The sequence below is a fragment of the Pelophylax lessonae genome, assembly GCF_965119305.1.
Source record: "Pelophylax lessonae genome assembly, chromosome: 1".
Classification (NCBI taxonomy): Eukaryota; Metazoa; Chordata; class Amphibia; order Anura; family Ranidae; genus Pelophylax; species Pelophylax lessonae.
Genome location: NC_138768.1, coordinates 285526750 through 285550763, shown reverse-complemented (window position 1 = coordinate 285550763; position 24014 = coordinate 285526750).

Below are 24014 nucleotides of genomic sequence, written 5' to 3'. Positions count from 1 at the left end.
TAACAATCCTAGCCTGAGGGGCGTGAGTTATGGTAATATGACTTGGTGTAACAAGAAGAAATTGATAAGTGTTCAGTAATTCTTTGGTAACACCACCCCGCCAGGTGGATTATTATTTATTAGTTAGGTTTTTTTTTTTCGTTAGTTAGATGTGATGGTTGTTATGTATGTTATGTTTTTATGTTTTTGGTTTTGTTATTTGGATATTTGTATATTAATGGAAAAATCAATAAAAAGTTATTAAACAAAAAAAAAAGTAATGGCGGCGATCAGCGATTTTAAGCGGGACTGTGACATTGCTGCGGACAAATCAGACACCTAACTGACACTTTTGTCACTTTTGAGGGGACCAGTGACATTACTACAGTAATCAGTGCTAAAATATGCACTGATACTGTACTAATGACACTTAAAGACAGGGGTTAACACCAGGGGCGATATAAGGGTTAAGTGTGTCCCTAGGGGATGCTTTGTAACTGTGTGGGGGATGGACTCACTAGATGAACACAGAGACCTGTGTTCCTGAATATCAGGAACACCGGATCCCTGTATTCATCTGTGACAGAACGGCGGTCTGCCTTGTTTACATAGGCAGACCCCCATTCTGTCTCTATGGGGAGCGATCGCAGGTGACCGGCGGACATCACGTCTGCCAGACCCGCTGATTGTCTCCCCCTCTGGCTAATCAGTGTGCGCGCCCCCACTGGCTATTGCACGAACCGATGCACAAGTACGTCAATTCACGCAATAGAGCTGAGCTGCCGCTGTAAAACTACGGCGGCTGGTCAGCAAGTGGTTGAGTGGGTTTCCAGAGAATTTTAATACTTGGGTGTCCTGCTTACCGCAGACATACAAAATGTTTTTGCAACAAATTTTAAACCATTACTATGCCAAATAGGGAATGATCTCTCCAAATGGACCATTAAGACCTTTTCATGGTTCGGTCGCGCAGCCATCATTAAAATGACTATCCTTCCAAGGGTGCTGTACATTTTTCATACCCTGCCCATTAGTGATCCCTCCGGCTTTTTTAAGTAATTATCTTCCATTGTGAGAAAAATTCTCTGGATGGGAAAAAAAGCTTTGCATTAGCATAAGTTATTTGGCAGTAGCTAAATCGAATAGTGGGTTAGGTTTTCCCAATATTCGCAATTATTACCTAGCTACGCACTTGGCTCGGATAGTTGATTGGCATTGTCATAATGTTAACAAAGACTGCGTCCAAATTGAAGAATCCGCTACTGAAATTTTCCCTTTGGATAGTGTGGTCAAAATGCCCGTCAAGCCTCAAGCGTCACCCAACTATTGGAGCAATGTTATCGGCCTTCCAGGAGGTTATTCGTCACTCATCTCTTTCCACCTCTCCAGGGCCTCTGACTTCCTTTACCAACAACCCAGACATCCCTCCAGGTCAAATTTCTGCTTCGCTGTTCAAACTAGATGAAAAATCTCCTCTACTAGTGTTACATTGTGTAAGAGATGGATTTTGCCATATGACAGACTACAGAGCCCCACTGGCCCAATCAGTTGCACACCTTGGTCCTATAGACAAATACATAACTACTTCTCCTCTCATTCTCAGAAAAGATACCTTTTAAGACTAGATAGGTAAAGATCTCTGTGGGAATCTGCTTTACACACTACATTCATGATGGGAAAGTGCTTGTATCCTGGCGCATAAATACTCTATTAGCACTTGTTTGCAGAAAACCTCCTATAAAGTGCTGGCACAATGGTATGCAATACCCTCTAATCTTAAAAGATGGTTCCCTCAGACTTCTGATCCCTGCTGGAGGTGTCACCAGGCACCTGGGGATATGATACATATCTGGTGGGATTGGCCTTTACTTACCCCATACTGGTCACGGATACAGGAGTTGATCTTACACATAACCGAAACACAGCTCACATTGACCCCTGCCTGTTGCTTACTATTTTTTTCTGACTACCCCCTTGCAAGGTATAAACATTCACTGACTAAACACCTACTGAATGCAGCTAAGTCCCTAGTTCCCAAGTATTGGAAAACAGATCAAATATCAGCTACAAAGGAGTGGAACAGGTCAGTCGAGGGGATCCATAACCTAGAACGGCCGTCACTAAATGGCGGCCCGCGGTCCATTGGCGGCCCGCACGATGCTTTCACCCGGACCGCGAGGCCACCTCCTGTATTGATTCAATGGTTTGCTGGGACCGCGGGTGTCCCAGCAACCAGTGACGTACTGTGTGTGCGCTGCGGCTCCCGGCCGGTGTCCTGTCGGGCCGCGAGTAGGGGCGTGACGTCACGCACGCGCCCCGCCCCCCCGCTCCTGACTGCGGCTCCCATTCAGCCAGGCAGCGAGTTGGGGCGTGACATTATGTGCGCGCCCCGCCCCCCTGCTCGCGGCTTCTGGCTCGGCTCCTGGCTCCAGGTATGTGGAGCACAAGGGGAGAATGCAATGTGGTCATAGCTGCACTTAAAGCGGATGGGAGGTTTTTAAAGTCTGCAGATTGATGGGCATATTTTGTAGTGCTCATTAGAGTGCCCCATAAAAAAAAAAGGGGCCCATCAGAGTGCCGTCCCTAAACATAAAATGTGCCCATCAGCATGCCCCTTATTTTATGTTAAGGGGCACTCTAATGGGCATATTTAATGTTAAGGGGCACTCTAATGGGCATATTTTATGTTAAGGGGCACTCTAATGGGCATATTTAATGTTAAGGGGCACTCTAATGGGCATATTTTATGTTAAGCGCAACGCTGATTTACACGTATTGTTTTGCCCATCAGAGTGCCCCCTAACATAAAATGTGCCCTTCAGAGTGCCCCCTAACATAAAATGTGCCCATCAGAGTGCCCCCTAACATAAAATATGCCCATCAGCGTGCCCCTTATTTTATGTTAAGGGTCACGCTGATGGGCCTATTTTATGCTAGGGGACACTCTGATGGGCATATTTTATGTCAGGGGGCACGCTGATGGGCATATTTTATGCTAAGGGGCACTCTGATGGGCATATTTTATGCTAAGGGGCACTCTGATGGGCATATTTTATGCTAAGGGGCACGCTGAGGAGCATATTTTATGTTAAGGGGCACTCTAATGGCCATATTTTATGTTAAGAGCAACGCTGATTTACACGTTTTGTTTTGCCCATCAGAGTGCAACCTAACATAAAATGTGCCCATCAGAGTGCCCCCTAACATAAAATGTGCCCATCAGAGTGCCCCCTAACATAAAATATGCCCATCAGAGTGCCCCCTAACATAAAATGTGTCCATCTGAGTGCCACCTAACATAAAATGTGTCCATCTGAGTGCCCCCTAACATAAAATGTGCCCATCAGAGTGCCCCCTAACATAAAATGTGCCCATCAGAGTGCCCCCTAACATAAAATGTGTCCATCTGAGTGCCCCCTTACATAAAATATGCCCATCAGCGTGTCCCTTATTTTATGTTAAGGGTCACGCTGATGAGCAAATTTTATGCTAAGGGCATATTTTATGTTAGGGGGCACTCTGATGGGCACATTTTATGTTAGGGGGCACTCTGATGGGCATATTTTATGTTAGGGGGCACTCAGATAGGCATATTTTATGTTAAGAGCAATGCTGATGGACACGTTTTGTTTTGGCAATCTTTCTGAGTCATAGCAAAGACTTCAGATTCGGACCTCGGCCCAAAGAAAATTTTAGCAACCGGACCTCCTTGAATTTTAATTCATTACTAGGGTTGAGCGGACACCTAGATGTCCGTGTTCGACGGGTTCGGCCGAACTTTAAAAAAAAGTCCGGGTCCGTGTCCCGGACTTTTACCGAACTTTTCCCGGACACCGAACCCCATTGAAGTCAATGGGGACCCGAACTTTAAGGCACTAAAATGGCTCTAAAACACCAAAGGAAAGGGCTAGAGTGCTGCAAATGGCAGCAAAACGTAATTAAGAGCATGGCAAGTGCTCTGCAAACAAATGTGGATAGGGAAATAACTTAAAACAACAAAAAAAAACAGAAAAATAAAACAATGTTCTTCTTCATCTCTGAAGGACGAGGCCCATATGGAGTAGGAGGGAGGTTGAGGTGGTGGTGGATGTGGCGGTGACATAGGCGTGCGCACAGGGTGTGCTGGGTGTGCCTGGGCACACCCTAATCACCTAGGGCACATAGCATTGCCAGTGAGGAGATGGGAAAGATCTCCCTGGGACCTGCTCTGCTCTATTTCTCCTTGCCTACAGGTACATGGCCCCGATACATTACTCTCCCTGCTGGCAAACACATGCATGTGTATTTCAACTTTGGGGTGCACACCTTAATGCAATAGGCTGCGCACACCTATGGGCGGTGTAGGTGGAAGCGGCGGTGGAGGAGGACCAGGGCCGGATTAACAGCATCATGGGCTTGGTGCTGAGGATTTTGAAGGGCCTTAAGGGCCGTGCCTTGCCATGCACCCAGAGGAGGAAGGGTGCAGCCATGCATGCCTAATTCAACATGGGATGCTGTCTCTGAAGCCCATAAACACATCCATGCATCGCCAACTGTCCCTCCTTGTCCGGCCTTCACGCTGTGTGGGGAGGTTCTGAGGGTGCTGCCTGGGGAAGCGAGCATAGAAGCCAGACTTCTGTGTTTACAAGTGACAGAAGAGCGGTAACAGTGAATATGGCCAACCCGGGGCCTATATAAAAGGTAGGGGCCTGGAGCTGCAGCTCCAATAGCCCCTACATTAATCTGGCCCTGAGGAGGAGGACGAGGTAGCCAACACTGCTTCTTTTCAAAAATTTTAAATGAGGGTACACCCCAAAAGAGTGAGAAAGAGCAAAAATGGAACAATGGGTGGGTAAGGTCGGTATCCATTGCTATTCTGCATAAGGTACGGAAAAGTCCCGTGGGATCCATGCCTGGTTCATTTTAATGAACGTGAGCTTGTCCACATTGTCTCTGGACAGGCGGCTGCGCTTGTCTGTTATAACGCCCCCAGCCGTGCTAAATACCCGTTCAGATAATACACTGGCTGCAGGGCACGCCAGCACCTCCAAGGCGTAAAGGGCAAGCTCAGGCCATGTGCCCAATTTGGAGACCCAGAAGTTGAAGGGGGCAGACCCGTCATTCACTACATGTAGGCGTGTGCACACATACTGCTCCACCATGTTGGTAAAATGCTGCCTCCTGCTAAGACGTTCCATCTGAGCTGCTGGTGCTGCTGTTTGTTGTGGCGTGCTGACAAAGCTTTTCCACATTTCGGCCATGCTAACCCTGCCTTCTGAGGTGCTGGCGGTGCCCTGGTTGCGTTGGCGACCTCCTCCTCCTCCTCCTCTGCCTTGTGCTTCCACTGTGGCCCCGCTGTCAGATGGGAATGCCAGCAGCATGGCGTCTACCAGCGTGCGCTTGTACTCGCGCATCTTGCGATCGCGCTCCAGTGAGTGAATTAAGGACGGTACGTTGTCCTTGTAACGGGGATCCAGCAGCGTGGCCACCCAGTAATCAGCACAAGTTAGAATGTGGGCAACTCGGCGGTCGTTGTGGAGACACTGCAGCATGTAATCGCTCATGTGTGCCAGGCTGCCCAGAGGCGACGAAAGGCTGTCCTCTGTGGGAGGTGTATCGTCCGTGTCCTCTGTATCCCCCCAGCCACGCACCAGTGATGGCCATGAGCTGGCCTGGGTGCCACCCTGCTGTGAACATGGTTCCATCTCCTCCTCCAGCTCCTCCTCCTCCTCATCCTCCTCATCCTCCAGAACTGTGCCCCTGCTGGACAATTGTGTCCCTGGCGTTTGTGTGTGCAGGAACCCACCCTCGGAGCCCCTTGCGAATGACTGCCCTGAAAGCCTTTGAAATGTTACCTCTTCATCCTCCTCCTCCTCCTCCTCATCCTGTGCCACATCCTCTTCCATCATCGCCCAAATTGTTTTTTCAAGGAGGCATAGAAGTGGGATAGTTAAGCTGAGAATGGCGTCATTGCCACTGGCCATGTTGGTGGAGTACCCAAAACAGCGCAACAAGGCACAATATATGCAAATGTCAAATATGCAAACTATGCCGCAATTTAATGTTTTTTACACCAAAAGGGTGTGTATTGAATAGCGGAATAGGATAAAAAACTGTGTATCTCACACGTACAAACACAGACTAGGCCCGATTAAATTTTTTCCTACCCTAAAGGGAGGATGAGGAAGAGGAGTATGGAACATGCAGCACCCTCAAATCTTCAGAAGTATGAGATGAACCCCAACAACTTGGAAAGGTGGATCTCTCTCACACGTACCAACACAGACTATCCCCCAATTTAACTGATCCCCAAAGGTTTTTGATTAAATAGCGGAATAGAAAATATGATCCAAAAAAAGTGTATGTATATCACACGTACACAACCACACTGGGCCCCAATTACTATTGTTTGTACCCCTAAAAGGCTAGATGAGGAGTAGGGGGAGTATGGAACAGGCAGCACCCTCAAACCTTCAGAAGTATGAGATGAACCCCAACAACTTGGAAAGGTGGATCTCTCTCACACGTACCAACACAGACTATCCCCCAATTTAACTGATCCCCAAAGGTTTTTGATTAAATAGCGGAATAGAAAATATGATCCAAAAAAAGTGTATGTATATCACACGTACACAACCACACTAGGCCCCAATTACTATTGTTTGTACCCCTAAAAGGCTAGGAGTAGGGGGGGTATGGAACAGGCAGCACCCTCAAACCTTCAGAAGTATGAGATGAACCCCAACAACTTGGAAAGGTGGATCTCTCTCACACGTACCAACACAGACTATCCCCCAATTTAACTGATCCCCAAAGGTTTTTGATTAAATAGCGGAATAGAAAATATGATCCAAAAAAAGTGTATGTATATCACACGTACACAACCACACTGGGCCCCAATTACTATTGTTTGTACCCCTAAAAGGCTAGATGAGGAGTAGGGGGAGTATGGAACAGGCAGCACCCTCAAACCTTCAGAAGTATGAGATGAACCCCAACAACTTGGAAAGGTGGATCTCTCTCACACGTACCAACACAGACTATCCCCCAATTTAACTGATCCCCAAAGGTTTTTGATTAAATAGCGGAATAGAAAATATGATCCAAAAAAAGTGTATGTATATCACACGTACACAACCACACTAGGCCCCAATTACTATTGTTTGTACCCCTAAAAGGCTAGGAGTAGGGGGGTATGGAACAGGCAGCACCCTCAAACCTTCAGAAGTATGAGATGAACCCCAACAACTTGGAAAGGTGGATCTCTCTCACACGTACCAACACAGACTATCCCCCAATTTAACTGATCCCCAAAGGTTTTTGATTAAATAGCGGAATAGAAAATATGATCCAAAAAAAGTGTATGTATATCACACGTACACAACCACACTAGGCCCCAATTACTATTGTTTGTACCCCTAAAAGGCTAGGAGTAGGGGGAGTATGGAACAGGCAGCACCCTCAAACCTTCAGAAGTATGAGATGAACCCCAACAACTTGGAAAGGTGGATCTCTCTCACACGTACCAACACAGACTATCCCCCAATTTAACTGATCCCCAAAGGTTTTTGATTAAATAGCGGAATAGAAAATATGATCCAAAAAAAGTGTATGTATATCACACGTACACAACCACACTAGGCCCCAATTACTATTGTTTGTACCCCTAAAAGGCTAGATGAGGAGTAGGGGGAGTATGGAACAGGCAGCACCCTCAAACCTTCAGAAGTATGAGATGAACCCCAACAACTTGGAAAGGTGGATCTCTCTCACACGTACCAACACAGACTATCCCCCAATTTAACTGATCCCCAAAGGTTTTTGATTAAATAGCGGAATAGAAAATATGATCCAAAAAAAGTGTATGTATATCACACGTACACAACCACACTAGGCCCCAATTACTATTGTTTGTACCCCTAAAAGGCTAGATGAGGAGTAGGGGGGGTATGGAACAGGCAGCACCCTCAAATCTTCAGAAGTATGAGATGAACCCCAAAAACTTGGAAAGGTGGATCTCTCTCACACGTACCAACACAGACTATCCCCCAATTTAACTGATCCCCAAAGGTTTTTGATTAAATAGCGGAATAGAAAATATGATCCAAAAAAAGTGTATGTATATCACACGTACACAACCACACTAGGCCCCAATTACTATTGTTTGTACCCCTAAAAGGCTAGGAGTAGGGGGAGTATGGAACAGGCAGCACCCTCAAACCTTCAGAAGTATGAGATGAACCCCAACAACTTGGAAAGGTGGATCTCTCTCACACGTACCAACACAGACTATCCCCCAATTTAACTGATCTCCAAAGGTTTTTGATTAAATAGCGGAATAGAAAATATGATCCAAAAAAAGTGTATGTATATCACACGTACACAACCACACTAGGCCCCAATTACTATTGTTTGTACCCCTAAAAGGCTAGGAGTAGGGGGAGTATGGAACAGGCAGCACCCTCAAACCTTCAGAAGTATGAGATGAACCCCAACAACTTGGAAAGGTGGATCTCTCTCACACGTACCAACACAGACTATCCCCCAATTTAACTGATCCCCAAAGGTTTTTGATTAAATAGCGGAATAGAAAATATGATCCAAAAAAAGTGTATGTATATCACACGTACACAACCACACTAGGCCCCAATTACTATTGTTTGTACCCCTAAAAGGCTAGATGAGGAGTAGGGGGGGTATGGAACAGGCAGCACCCTCAAATCTTCAGAAGTATGAGATGAACCCCAAAAACTTGGAAAGGTGGATCTCTCTCACACGTACCAACACAGACTATCCCCCAATTTAACTGATCCCCAAAGGTTTTTGATTAAATAGCGGAATAGAAAATATGATCCAAAAAAAGTGTATGTATATCACACGTACACAACCACACTAGGCCCCAATTACTATTGTTTGTACCCCTAAAAGGCTAGATGAGGAGTAGGGGGGGTATGGAACAGGCAGCACCCTCAAATCTTCAGAAGTATGAGATGAACCCCAAAAACTTGGAAAGGTGGATCTCTCTCACACGTACCAACACAGACTATCCCCCAATTTAACTGATCCCCAAAGGTTTTTGATTAAATAGCGGAATAGAAAATATGATCCAAAAAAAGTGTATGTATATCACACGTACACAACCACACTAGGCCCCAATTACTATTGTTTGTACCCCTAAAAGGCTAGATGAGGAGTAGGGGGGGTATGGAACAGGCAGCACCCTCAAACCTTCAGAAGTATGAGATGAACCCCAACAACTTGGAAAGGTGGATCTCTCTCACACGTACCAACACAGACTATCCCCCAATTTAACTGATCCCCAAAGGTTTTTGATTAAATAGCGGAATAGAAAATATGATCCAAAAAAAGTGTATGTATATCACACGTACACAACCACACTAGGCCCCAATTACTATTGTTTGTACCCCTAAAAGGCTAGATGAGGAGTAGGGGGGGTATGGAACAGGCAGCACCCTCAAACCTTCAGAAGTATGAGATGAACCCCAACAACTTGGAAAGGTGGATCTCTCTCACACGTACCAACACAGACTATCCCCCAATTTAACTGATCCCCAAAGGTTTTTGATTAAATAGCGGAATAGAAAATATGATCCAAAAAAAGTGTATGTATATCACACGTACACAACCACACTAGGCCCCAATTACTATTGTTTGTACCCCTAAAAGGCTAGGAGTAGGGGGGGTATGGAACAGGCAGCACCCTCAAACCTTCAGAAGTATGAGATGAACCCCAACAACTTGGAAAGGTGGATCTCTCTCACACGTACCAACACAGACTATCCCCCAATTTAACTGATCCCCAAAGGTTTTTGATTAAATAGCGGAATAGAAAATATGATCCAAAAAAAGTGTATGTATATCACACGTACACAACCACACTAGGCCCCAATTACTATTGTTTGTACCCCTAAAAGGCTAGATGAGGAGTAGGGGGAGTATGGAACAGGCAGCACCCTCAAATCTTCAGAAGTATGAGATTGTGTTCACTGTACCCCACAAAGATTGAGTTCACTGCACCCCACAATGATTGTGTTCACTGCACCCCACAAAGATTGTGTTCACTGCACCTCACAAAGATTGTGTTCACTGTACCCCCCAAAGATTGTGTTCACTGCACCCCACAAAGATTCTGTTCACTGTACCCCACAAAGATTGTGTTCACTGCACCCTAAAAGGATGTTGTTCACTGCACCCCACAAAGATTGTGTTCACTGCACCCTAAAAGGATGTTGTTCACTGCACCCCAAAAAGATTGTGTTCACTGTACCCCCCCAAAGATTGTGTTCACTGCACCCCACAAAGATTGTGTTCACTGCACCCCAAAAAGATTGTGTTCACTGTACCCCCCAAAGATTGTGTTCACTGCACCCCAAAAAGATTGTGTTCACTGTACCCCCCAAAGATTGTGTTCACTGCACCCCACAAAGATTCTGTTCACTGTACCCCACAAAGATTGTGTTCACTGCACCCCAAAAAGATTGTGTTCACTGTACCCCCCCAAAGATTGTGTTCACTGCACCCCACAAAGATTCTGTTCACTGCACCCCACAAAGGATTTTGTTCACTGCACCCCAAAAAGATTGTGTTCACTGCACCCCAAAAAGGATTTTGATCACTGCACCCCAAAAAGGATGTTGTTCACTGCACCCCAAAAATGATTTTGTTCACTCCACCCCAAAAAGATTGTGTTCACTGCACCCCACAAAGATTGTGTTCACTGCACCCCAAAAAGATTGTGTTCACTGTACCCCCCAAAGATTGTGTTCACTGCACCCCACAAAGATTCTGTTCACTGTACCCCACAAAGATTGTGTTCACTGCACCCCAAAAAGATTGTGTTCACTGCACCCCAAAAAGGATGTTGTTCACTCCACCCCAAAAAGATTGTGTTCACTGCACCCCACAAAGATTGTGTTCACTGCACCCCAAAAAGATTGTGTTCACTGCACCCCAAAAATGATTTTGTTCACTGCACCCCAAAAAGGATTTTGTTCACTGCACCCCAAAAAGGATGTTGTTCACTCCACCCCAAAAAGATTGTGTTCACTGCACCCCAAAAAGATTGTGTTCACTGCACCCCACAAAGGATTTTGTTCACTGCACCCCAAAAAGATTGTGTTCACTGCACCCCAAAAAGGATGTTGTTCACTGCACCCCAAAAAGGATTTTGTTCACTGCACCCCAAAAAGATTGTGTTCACTGCACCCCACAAAGGATTTTGTTCACTGCACCCCACAAAGATTGTGTTCACTGCACACCAAAAAGGATTGTGTTCACTGCACCCCAAAAAGATTTTGTTCACTGCACCCCAAAAAGATTGTGTTCACTGCAGCCCAAAAAGATTGTGTTCACTGCAGCCCAAAAAGATTGTGTTCACTGCAGCCCAAAAAGATTGTGTTCACTGCAGCCCAAAAAGATTGTGTTCACTGCAGCCCAAAAAGATTGTGTTCACTGCAGCTCACACACAGAAAAATGGATGTGGATCACTGACACCTGCCTATCTCCAATCCCACACCACACAGCAATATCGATTGTAGTTTGTAGAACACAGTTTCCCTAAAATTCAGCAGACTCTGTCCCTAACAGGATTGAGAAGAGATCGTAGATCAGGATTGAGTGCAGATTCACCCCACCCCCCACACAGCAATATCGATTGTAGTTTGTAGAACACAGTTTCCCTAAAATTCAGCAGACTCTGTCCCTAACAGGATTGAGAAGAGATCGTAGATCAGGATTGAGTGCAGATTCACCCCACCCCCCACACAGCAATATCGATTGTAGTTTGTAGAACACAGTTTCCCTAAAATTCAGCAGACTCTGTCCCTAACAGGATTGAGAAGAGATCGTAGATCAGGATTGAGTGCAGATTCACCCCACCCCCCACACAGCAATATCGATTGTAGTTTGTAGAAGACACTGACCCTATATAATTCAGCAGACTCTATCCCTAAAATGCCTACAACTCGCCCTGCCTAAACACTCCGACCTGTCCCTCAATTCTATCCGGACACAAATGGTTTTTTCCTGCCTATCTTTCCCTAATCAGCAGCCAGCACGTTGATGTGTGCTCTGTCCCTGAATCTAAGCAGCATAATGACGCCGCTGCGGCTGCCTCGAACTTATAAAGACTTGGTCACATGCTTCAGACGGCCAATCACAGCTACTGAGACATTTGCAGGCATGGCTGGGATGGCTTAAGGCACACCAGTTAAACGATTGTTGATTGGCTGTTGAAAGCCCGCCATGAAAAGAGCGCCAAAGCATGCAAAACCCGGAAATAAAACGACCGAACACGGATTTTTACCCGAACATACAGTAAAGTGTCCGTGTCCGTGTTCGGGTACAAAAAATCCAATTATTCGGTACGAACACGAATAATACAGTCCGTGTTCGCTCAACACTAATTATATACCTTTTGATGTTAAGTTTGCGTATATATACATTTTAATGTCAATGAAGGTCTGAAACTTACTGAGGTTACGTGGAGGAACATATTTAAGACCTTTATTTAGGGTGTTCTCTTCCTCTTTGGTTAGTGTTTTACCACTTAGATTAATAACCCCAGTCTCCTCTAAACTCTCCTCCTTTTTGACATGTAAACGCCTCTCCCACAACCATATTTCTTTTGTGCCCTATTTTTCTTACCTCTTTAAAATCCTGATGATTGTGATTTCTCATATAGTCCTGATTTCCACCATAAATCTGATCCTGCCCATGATTAATGTTATTACCATGGTTACCATGGTTATACCCATGGGAGGAGTATTTAGGGGTGGTCAGTCATGATAGATTCCACCCACTCCTACTATTTCCATCCAGGGAAGGAAACCTATTATGGGTCTCTCTATATTAAATCTACCAAATGGTGGGGACCAACCATAGAAGCCTACCCTCTGGTTCATATCATCACCGATAGCTCCAAGTGGTCCACCACCATTGGCCCTGGATGGGTTAAATCTCCTCACATTCCCATGGTTGGGTGTTTGGATTCTTTGTGACCGTTGTAAGCTATTCTGTACTGGATAATTTTGAATAGAGGGTCTGGAGTTAGACCTGTCTCTATATTTATCATTCACATTAGTGAAGTGTTATTTCTTAATTAGTGGAGGGGAACATGATTATGCAGTAGTGTTTCTTCTCACTATTCAAGTAGTGTTTGATTGCAGCAGTTTTTCGATTTCACATATTTGCAGCTGAGCGCACCTTTTTGTATTGTTTAGTAGTAGTGTAGTATAACTACACCTCCTCATAAAGATCATTACATCCACTGTTTATTCCAAGTACACTCCAAGTTACTTATGTTATCCGAGGCTTGCAGTTTAATATTGTGTGCAGATTTAGTCCTATAAATGTCTCATGGTAGTTAATTGACAAAGGAACTTGAGGACTAAACTGCAACTTGCATATGTTACCTAGACTTTGATTTTGACAGATGGATAGGTTTAGGAATCCCCTCTTTATGTTACCAATCCTTGTTTAAAGTGAGTGTATAAAGTAAGAGGGTCTACATACACTTTTTTCTTCCCATTCTGCCTAACAGCATTGGTAGCTTACATTTTCTTTTTTTAACAATAAATTGTTATTGAAGTATCACAGTTACAATGAAAAATAGATTTGCAAGAACAAAGCAATGTTATATATCACATTACCTAATTATGTTCAGAATAGAAAAAAAAACAAATCTTGATAACTTGTGGGTAACTGTGAACAGCATCTATAATCAATCCATCTCCAAACCATAGCTAGAAGTGAAGCTTGTTTACACTGTATATCATATGTCTCAAGAGTGGGTCGTCTACAAAGGTGTCCAGCGAACTAGCATGGACGAACCAAAATTACATGTGAAGGCTCTTCTCTGAGCATTTAATTGGTAGTAATGAAATAGTAATGTAGTATATAATCAAAGTTCCTCTAGTTCATAGTGAAAATATGTTTTCATGGAAAGAGTGAAATACAAAGAAAAAAGAGAAAGAGTGGGGTAACAGATTATCAGAAACACCATTGGATAAACAAATTGGTACAGTAATCAAACAGAAAAGTGTATCACGGAAACTCAGCACTGTCAGAGAATCTCTCAGTCCATGGTACCTATCATAATCATCTACCAAGCTTTCCAAGTTTTATGAAAGTTGTTGGTCAGATCCCTAGCAATGGCAAAGGTTTCTTCTAGGTCAGGGGTAATGAATAGTGTTGAGCGAACACGGACTGTATTATTCGTGTTCGTACCGAATAATTGGATTTTTTGTACCCGAACACGGACACGGACACTTTACTGTATGTTCGGGTAAAAATCCGTGTTCGGTCGTTTTATTTCCGGGTTTTGCATGCTTTGGCGCTCTTTTCATGGCGGGCTTTCAACAGCCAATCAACAATCGTTTAACTGGTGTGCCTTAAGCCATCCCAGCCATGCCTGCAAATGTCTTAGTAGCTGTGATTGGCCGTCTGAAGCATGTGACCAAGTCTTTATAAGTTCGAGGCAGCCGCAGCGGCGTCATTATGCTGCTTATATCAGGGACAGAGCACACATCAACGTGCTGGCTGCTGATTAGGGAAAGATAGGCAGGAAAAAACCATTTGTGTCCGGATAGAATTGAGGGACAGGTCGGAGTGTTTAGGCAGGGCGAGTTGTAGGCATTTTAGGGATAGAGTCTGCTGAATTATAGGGTCAGTGTCTTCTACAAACTACAATCGATATTGCTGTGTGGGGGGTGGGGTGAATCTGCACTCAATCCTGATCTACGATCTCTTCTCAATCCTGTTAGGGACAGAGTCTGCTGAATTTTAGGGAAACTGTGTTCTACAAACTACAATCGATATTGCTGTGTGGTGTGGGATTGGAGATAGGCAGGTGTCAGTGATCCACATCCATTTTTCTGTGTGTGAGCTGCAGTGAACACAATCTTTTTGGGCTGCAGTGAACACAATCTTTTTGGGCTGCAGTGAACACAATCTTTTTGGGCTGCAGTGAACACAATCTTTTTGGGCTGCAGTGAACACAATCTTTTTGGGCTGCAGTGAACACAATCTTTTTGGGGTGCAGTGAACAAAATCTTTTTGGGGTGCAGTGAACACAATCCTTTTTGGTGTGCAGTGAACACAATCTTTGTGGGGTGCAGTGAACAAAATCCTTTGTGGGGTGCAGTGAACACAATCTTTTTGGGGTGCAGTGAACAAAATCCTTTTTGGGGTGCAGTGAACAACATCCTTTTTGGGGTGCAGTGAACACAATCTTTTTGGGGTGCAGTGAACAAAATCCTTTGTGGGGTGCAGTGAACACAATCTTTTTGGGGTGCAGTGAACACAATCTTTTTGGGGTGGAGTGAACAACATCCTTTTTGGGGTGCAGTGAACAAAATCCTTTTTGGGGTGCAGTGAACAAAATCATTTTTGGGGTGCAGTGAACACAATCTTTTTGGGGTGCAGTGAACACAATCTTTGTGGGGTGCAGTGAACACAATCTTTTTGGGGTGGAGTGAACAACATCCTTTTTGGGGTGCAGTGAACACAATCTTTTTGGGGTGCAGTGAACACAATCTTTGTGGGGTACAGTGAACAGAATCTTTGTGGGGTGCAGTGAACACAATCTTTGGGGGCTACAGTGAACACAATCTTTTTGGGGTGCAGTGAACACAATCTTTGTGGGGTGCAGTGAACACAATCTTTTTGGGGTGGAGTGAACAAAATCATTTTTGGGGTGCAGTGAACAACATCCTTTTTGGGGTGCAGTGATCAAAATCCTTTTTGGGGTGCAGTGAACACAATCTTTTTGGGGTGCAGTGAACAAAATCCTTTGTGGGGTGCAGTGAACAGAATCTTTGTGGGGTGCAGTGAACACAATCTTTGGGGGGGTACAGTGAACACAATCTTTTTGGGGTGCAGTGAACACAATCTTTGTGGGGTACAGTGAACAGAATCTTTGTGGGGTGCAGTGAACACAATCTTTGGGGGGTACAGTGAACACAATCTTTTTGGGGTGCAGTGAACACAATCTTTGGGGGGTACAGTGAACACAATCTTTTTGGGGTGCAGTGAACACAATCTTTGTGGGGTGCAGTGAACACAATCTTTGGGGGGGTACAGTGAACACAATCTTTTTGGGGTGCAGTGAACAACATCCTTTTAGGGTGCAGTGAACACAATCTTTGTGGGGTGCAGTGAACAACATCCTTTTAGGGTGCAGTGAACACAATCTTTGTGGGGTACAGTGAACAGAATCTTTGTGGGGTGCAGTGAACACAATCTTTGGGGGGTACAGTGAACACAATCTTTGTGAGGTGCAGTGAACACAATCTTTGTGGGGTGCAGTGAACACAATCATTGTGGGGTGCAGTGAACTCAATCTTTGTGGGGTACAGTGAACACAATCTCATACTTCTGAAGATTTGAGGGTGCTGCCTGTTCCATACTCCCCCTACTCCTCATCTAGCCTTTTAGGGGTACAAACAATAGTAATTGGGGCCTAGTGTGGTTGTGTACGTGTGATATACATACACTTTTTTTGGATCATATTTTCTATTCCGCTATTTAATCAAAAACCTTTGGGGATCAGTTAAATTGGGGGATAGTCTGTGTTGGTACGTGTGAGAGAGATCCACCTTTCCAAGTTGTTGGGGTTCATCTCATACTTCTGAAGGTTTGAGGGTGCTGCCTGTTCCATACTCCCCCTACTCCTAGCCTTTTAGGGGTACAAACAATAGTAATTGGGGCCTAGTGTGGTTGTGTACGTGTGATATACATACACTTTTTTTGGATCATATTTTCTATTCCGCTATTTAATCAAAAACCTTTGGGGATCAGTTAAATTGGGGGATAGTCTGTGTTGGTACGTGTGAGAGAGATCCACCTTTCCAAGTTGTTGGGGTTCATCTCATACTTCTGAAGGTTTGAGGGTGCTGCCTGTTCCATACCCCCCCTACTCCTCATCTAGCCTTTTAGGGGTACAAACAATAGTAATTGGGGCCTAGTGTGGTTGTGTACGTGTGATATACATACACTTTTTTTGGATCATATTTTCTATTCCGCTATTTAATCAAAAACCTTTGGGGATCAGTTAAATTGGGGGATAGTCTGTGTTGGTACGTGTGAGAGAGATCCACCTTTCCAAGTTGTTGGGGTTCATCTCATACTTCTGAAGGTTTGAGGGTGCTGCCTGTTCCATACCCCCCCTACTCCTCATCTAGCCTTTTAGGGGTACAAACAATAGTAATTGGGGCCTAGTGTGGTTGTGTACGTGTGATATACATACACTTTTTTTGGATCATATTTTCTATTCCGCTATTTAATCAAAAACCTTTGGGGATCAGTTAAATTGGGGGATAGTCTGTGTTGGTACGTGTGAGAGAGATCCACCTTTCCAAGTTTTTGGGGTTCATCTCATACTTCTGAAGATTTGAGGGTGCTGCCTGTTCCATACCCCCCCTACTCCTCATCTAGCCTTTTAGGGGTACAAACAATAGTAATTGGGGCCTAGTGTGGTTGTGTACGTGTGATATACATACACTTTTTTTGGATCATATTTTCTATTCCGCTATTTAATCAAAAACCTTTGGGGATCAGTTAAATTGGGGGATAGTCTGTGTTGGTACGTGTGAGAGAGATCCACCTTTCCAAGTTTTTGGGGTTCATCTCATACTTCTGAAGATTTGAGGGTGCTGCCTGTTCCATACCCCCCCTACTCCTCATCTAGCCTTTTAGGGGTACAAACAATAGTAATTGGGGCCTAGTGTGGTTGTGTACGTGTGATATACATACACTTTTTTTGGATCATATTTTCTATTCCGCTATTTAATCAAAAACCTTTGGGGATCAGTTAAATTGGGGGATAGTCTGTGTTGGTACGTGTGAGAGAGATCCACCTTTCCAAGTTGTTGGGGTTCATCTCATACTTCTGAAGGTTTGAGGGTGCTGCCTGTTCCATACTCCCCCTACTCCTAGCCTTTTAGGGGTACAAACAATAGTAATTGGGGCCTAGTGTGGTTGTGTACGTGTGATATACATACACTTTTTTTGGATCATATTTTCTATTCCGCTATTTAATCAAAAACCTTTGGAGATCAGTTAAATTGGGGGATAGTCTGTGTTGGTACGTGTGAGAGAGATCCACCTTTCCAAGTTGTTGGGGTTCATCTCATACTTCTGAAGGTTTGAGGGTGCTGCCTGTTCCATACTCCCCCTACTCCTAGCCTTTTAGGGGTACAAACAATAGTAATTGGGGCCTAGTGTGGTTGTGTACGTGTGATATACATACACTTTTTTTGGATCATATTTTCTATTCCGCTATTTAATCAAAAACCTTTGGGGATCAGTTAAATTGGGGGATAGTCTGTGTTGGTACGTGTGAGAGAGATCCACCTTTCCAAGTTTTTGGGGTTCATCTCATACTTCTGAAGATTTGAGGGTGCTGCCTGTTCCATACCCCCCCTACTCCTCATCTAGCCTTTTAGGGGTACAAACAATAGTAATTGGGGCCTAGTGTGGTTGTGTACGTGTGATATACATACACTTTTTTTGGATCATATTTTCTATTCCGCTATTTAATCAAAAACCTTTGGGGATCAGTTAAATTGGGGGATAGTCTGTGTTGGTACGTGTGAGAGAGATCCACCTTTCCAAGTTGTTGGGGTTCATCTCATACTTCTGAAGGTTTGAGGGTGCTGCCTGTTCCATACTCCCCCTACTCCTCATCTAGCCTTTTAGGGGTACAAACAATAGTAATTGGGGCCTAGTGTGGTTGTGTACGTGTGATATACATACACTTTTTTTGGATCATATTTTCTATTCCGCTATTTAATCAAAAACCTTTGGGGATCAGTTAAATTGGGGGATAGTCTGTGTTGGTACGTGTGAGAGAGATCCACCTTTCCAAGTTGTTGGGGTTCATCTCATACTTCTGAAGGTTTGAGGGTGCTGCCTGTTCCATACTCCCCCTACTCCTAGCCTTTTAGGGGTACAAACAATAGTAATTGGGGCCTAGTGTGGTTGTGTACGTGTGATATACATACACTTTTTTTGGATCATATTTTCTATTCCGCTATTTAATCAAAAACCTTTGGGGATCAGTTAAATTGGGGGATAGTCTGTGTTGGTACGTGTGAGAGAGATCCACCTTTCCAAGTTGTTGGGGTTCATCTCATACTTCTGAAGGTTTGAGGGTGCTGCCTGTTCCATACCCCCCCTACTCCTAGCCTTTTAGGGGTACAAACAATAGTAATTGGGGCCTAGTGTGGTTGTGTACGTGTGATATACATACACTTTTTTTGGATCATATTTTCTATTCCGCTATTTAATCAAAAACCTTTGGGGATCAGTTAAATTGGGGGATAGTCTGTGTTGGTACGTGTGAGAGAGATCCACCTTTCCAAGTTGTTGGGGTTCATCTCATACTTCTGAAGGTTTGAGGGTGCTGCCTGTTCCATACTCCCCCTACTCCTCATCTAGCCTTTTAGGGGTACAAACAATAGTAATTGGGGCCCAGTGTGGTTGTGTACGTGTGATATACATACACTTTTTTTGGATCATATTTTCTATTCCGCTATTTAATCAAAAACCTTTGGGGATCAGTTAAATTGGGGGATAGTCTGTGTTGGTACGTGTGAGAGAGATCCACCTTTCCAAGTTGTTGGGGTTCATCTCATACTTCTGAAGGTTTGAGGGTGCTGCCTGTTCCATACCCCCCCTACTCCTAGCCTTTTAGGGGTACAAACAATAGTAATTGGGGCCTAGTGTGGTTGTGTACGTGTGATATACATACACTTTTTTTGGATCATATTTTCTATTCCGCTATTTAATCAAAAACCTTTGGGGATCAGTTAAATTGGGGGATAGTCTGTGTTGGTACGTGTGAGAGAGATCCACCTTTCCAAGTTGTTGGGGTTCATCTCATACTTCTGAAGGTTTGAGGGTGCTGCCTGTTCCATACTCCCCCTACTCCTCATCTAGCCTTTTAGGGGTACAAACAATAGTAATTGGGGCCCAGTGTGGTTGTGTACGTGTGATATACATACACTTTTTTTGGATCATATTTTCTATTCCGCTATTTAATCAAAAACCTTTGGGGATCAGTTAAATTGGGGGATAGTCTGTGTTGGTACGTGTGAGAGAGATCCACCTTTCCAAGTTGTTGGGGTTCATCTCATACTTCTGAAGATTTGAGGGTGCTGCATGTTCCATACTCCTCTTCCTCATCCTCCCTTTAGGGTAGGAAAAAATTTAATCGGGCCTAGTCTGTGTTTGTACGTGTGAGATACACAGTTTTTTATCCTATTCCGCTATTCAATACACACCCTTTTGGTGTAAAAAACATTAAATTGCGGCATAGTTTGCATATTTGACATTTGCATATATTGTGCCTTGTTGCGCTGTTTTGGGTACTCCACCAACATGGCCAGTGGCAATGACGCCATTCTCAGCTTAACTATCCCACTTCTATGCCTCCTTGAAAAAACAATTTGGGCGATGATGGAAGAGGATGTGGCACAGGATGAGGAGGAGGAGGAGGAGGATGAAGAGGTAACATTTCAAAGGCTTTCAGGGCAGTCATTCGCAAGGGGCTCCGAGGGTGGGTTCCTGCACACACAAACGCCAGGGACACAATTGTCCAGCAGGGGCACAGTTCTGGAGGATGAGGAGGATGAGGAGGAGGAGGAGCTGGAGGAGGAGATGGAACCATGTTCACAGCAGGGTGGCACCCAGGCCAGCTCATGGCCATCACTGGTGCGTGGCTGGGGGGATACAGAGGACACGGACGATACACCTCCCACAGAGGACAGCCTTTCGTCGCCTCTGGGCAGCCTGGCACACATGAGCGATTACATGCTGCAGTGTCTCCACAACGACCGCCGAGTTGCCCACATTCTAACTTGTGCTGATTACTGGGTGGCCACGCTGCTGGATCCCCGTTACAAGGACAACGTACCGTCCTTAATTCACTCACTGGAGCGCGATCGCAAGATGCGCGAGTACAAGCGCACGCTGGTAGACGCCATGCTGCTGGCATTCCCATCTGACAGCGGGGCCACAGTGGAAGCACAAGGCAGAGGAGGAGGAGGAGGAGGTCGCCAACGCAACCAGGGCACCGCCAGCACCTCAGAAGGCAGGGTTAGCATGGCCGAAATGTGGAAAAGCTTTGTCAGCACGCCACAACAAACAGCAGCACCAGCAGCTCAGATGGAACGTCTTAGCAGGAGGCAGCATTTTACCAACATGGTGGAGCAGTATGTGTGCACACGCCTACATGTAGTGAATGACGGGTCTGCCCCCTTCAACTTCTGGGTCTCCAAATTGGGCACATGGCCTGAGCTTGCCCTTTACGCCTTGGAGGTGCTGGCGTGCCCTGCAGCCAGTGTATTATCTGAACGGGTATTTAGCACGGCTGGGGGCGTTATAACAGACAAGCGCAGCCGCCTGTCCAGAGACAATGTGGACAAGCTCACGTTCATTAAAATGAACCAGGCATGGATCCCACGGGACTTTTCCGTACCTTATGCAGAATAGCAATGGATACCGACCTTACCCACCCATTGTTCCATTTTTGCTCTTTCTCACTCTTTTGGGGTGTACCCTCATTTAAAATTTTTGAAAAGAAGCAGTGTTGGCTACCTCGTCCTCCTCCTCAGGGCCAGATTAATGTAGGGGCTATTGGAGCTGCAGCTCCAGGCCCCTACCTTTTATATAGGCCCCGGGTTGGCCATATTCACTGTTACCGCTCTTCTGTCACTTGTAAACACAGAAGTCTGGCTTCTATGCTCGCTTCCCCAGGCAGCACCCTCAGAACCTCCCCACACAGCGTGAAGGCCGGACAAGGAGGGACAGTTGGCGATGCATGGATGTGTTTATGGGCTTCAGAGACAGCATCCCATGTTGAATTAGGCATGCATGGCTGCACCCTTCCTCCTCTGGGTGCATGGCAAGGCACGGCCCTTAAGGCCCTTCAAAATCCTCAGCACCAAGCCCATGATGCTGTTAATCCGGCCCTGGTCCTCCTCCACCGCCGCTTCCACCTACACCGCCCATAGGTGTGCGCAGCCTATTGCATTAAGGTGTGCACCCCAAAGTTGAAATACACATGCATGTGTTTGCCAGCAGGGAGAGTAATGTATCGGGGCCATGTACCTGTAGGCAAGGAGAAATAGAGCAGAGCAGGTCCCAGGGAGATCTTTCCCATCTCCTCACTGGCAATGCTATGTGCCCTAGGTGATTAGGGTGTGCCCAGGCACACCCAGCACACCCTGTGCGCACGCCTATGTCACCGCCACATCCACCACCACCTCAACCTCCCTCCTACTCCATATGGGCCTCGTCCTTCAGAGATGAAGAAGAACATTGTTTTATTTTTCTGTTTTTTTTTGTTGTTTTAAGTTATTTCCCTATCCACATTTGTTTGCAGAGCACTTGCCATGCTCTTAATTACGTTTTGCTGCCATTTGCAGCACTCTAGCCCTTTCCTTTGGTGTTTTAGAGCCATTTTAGTGCCTTAAAGTTCGGGTCCCCATTGACTTCAATGGGGTTCGGTGTCCGGGAAAAGTTCGGTAAAAGTCCGGGACACGGACCCGGACTTTTTTTTAAAGTTCGGCCGAACCCGTCGAACACGGACATCTAGGTGTCCGCTCAACCCTATATATAATATCTAATCCTTTAAGGAATCAATCAATGGCCTCATCTGAGATTATATTCTCAAATTTGAGCACTGCTTTACTCTTTAACTCCCCCAAGGAACATACCCCCCAGCTTAACGGTTTTCGGATACATGGTCCTAAAGGAGTTAGACATATTAAAAATCAAAAAGGTAGAACCACATAGGGATGTGAAAATTGTGAAAGGAAGGATTTAATAGTCAGTACAGTTGATAACGGAGGAGTTATTGCGGTTCTAGATAAAGAAGCTTATACCTCAGAAATTAATAGATTATTATCAGATGAAAACCTATGTCCCAATCACTGGCAATCCAGTACTCAAATATAAAATGGAGCTTAAAACCATAATAGATAGGAAAAATAATAAAAAATATTGCGCTAAAATGTATATTATCAAATGGCGAATCACAACAAAGGACTATACAAAAATAATAAATGAATAATAAAATGTTATATGAATTAACAGTCCCAAGCAGCTAGCCAGAAATCCTATTGGTATTGGATTATAAACAAGTCAGTAACAAATAAAGCAGCTCACAGACAGCATTCCGAAGTCCTCAGGGGAAGCAGACCGTATGTATGTGAAAAAGCATGGATCCACCACCAAGATGAAAGTACACACGGACTCTTACCAGATCCAGATGACTGCTAGGGTTAGCAGCAGTCAAACTCGCTTGTGTAGCCAAAACAATTGCTGGGTCCAGATCCTTAAGACTCATGGAACGAAGTTCCAAGGATATACGTACAAGAAAATAAAAGCTTTCATTGCGCAAGCATCTCTTTACAAAATTTATTGAAGACCAGATAGAAAATATGTACAGGGTACTCCCAATGTGCACAAAAGCATCAGGCAGGAACAAAGATAAAATGATAGCAATGATTTGTTTCAAACCGGTAACATGGCCGAGCTCAGAAAGTGCGTCTGCGTCACACGGTTCAACTCCTCCCAACACAATTCGTAATATTTGATGTCATCAGGGGCGCCCCTTAAGGTTCTGGACCCAGCGATTGTTTTGGCTACACAAGCAAGTGTGACTGCTGCTAACCCCAGCAGTCATCTGGATCTGGTAAGAGTCAGTGTATACTTTCATCTTGGTGGTGGATCCATCCTTTTTCACATATATACTGTCTGTTACACCTCAGGACTTCAGAATGCTGTCTAAGCGCTGCTTTATTTATTATTGACATAATATATAGGAGTTTTAATTATGGCATTGTAAAAAAAAAAGAGAGAGATTTTCTAATTCCTTTGGTTCCACAATTACCAGTAATGTACAGTTTACCCAAGATTCATAAATCTTTGGAATCACCTCCAGGGCGACCCATCATCAGTGGCAAAGATTTGATCAAAGCAAGGATTGGTAAATATGTAGACTTTTTCTTCCAGCCACTAGTGATGGGAAC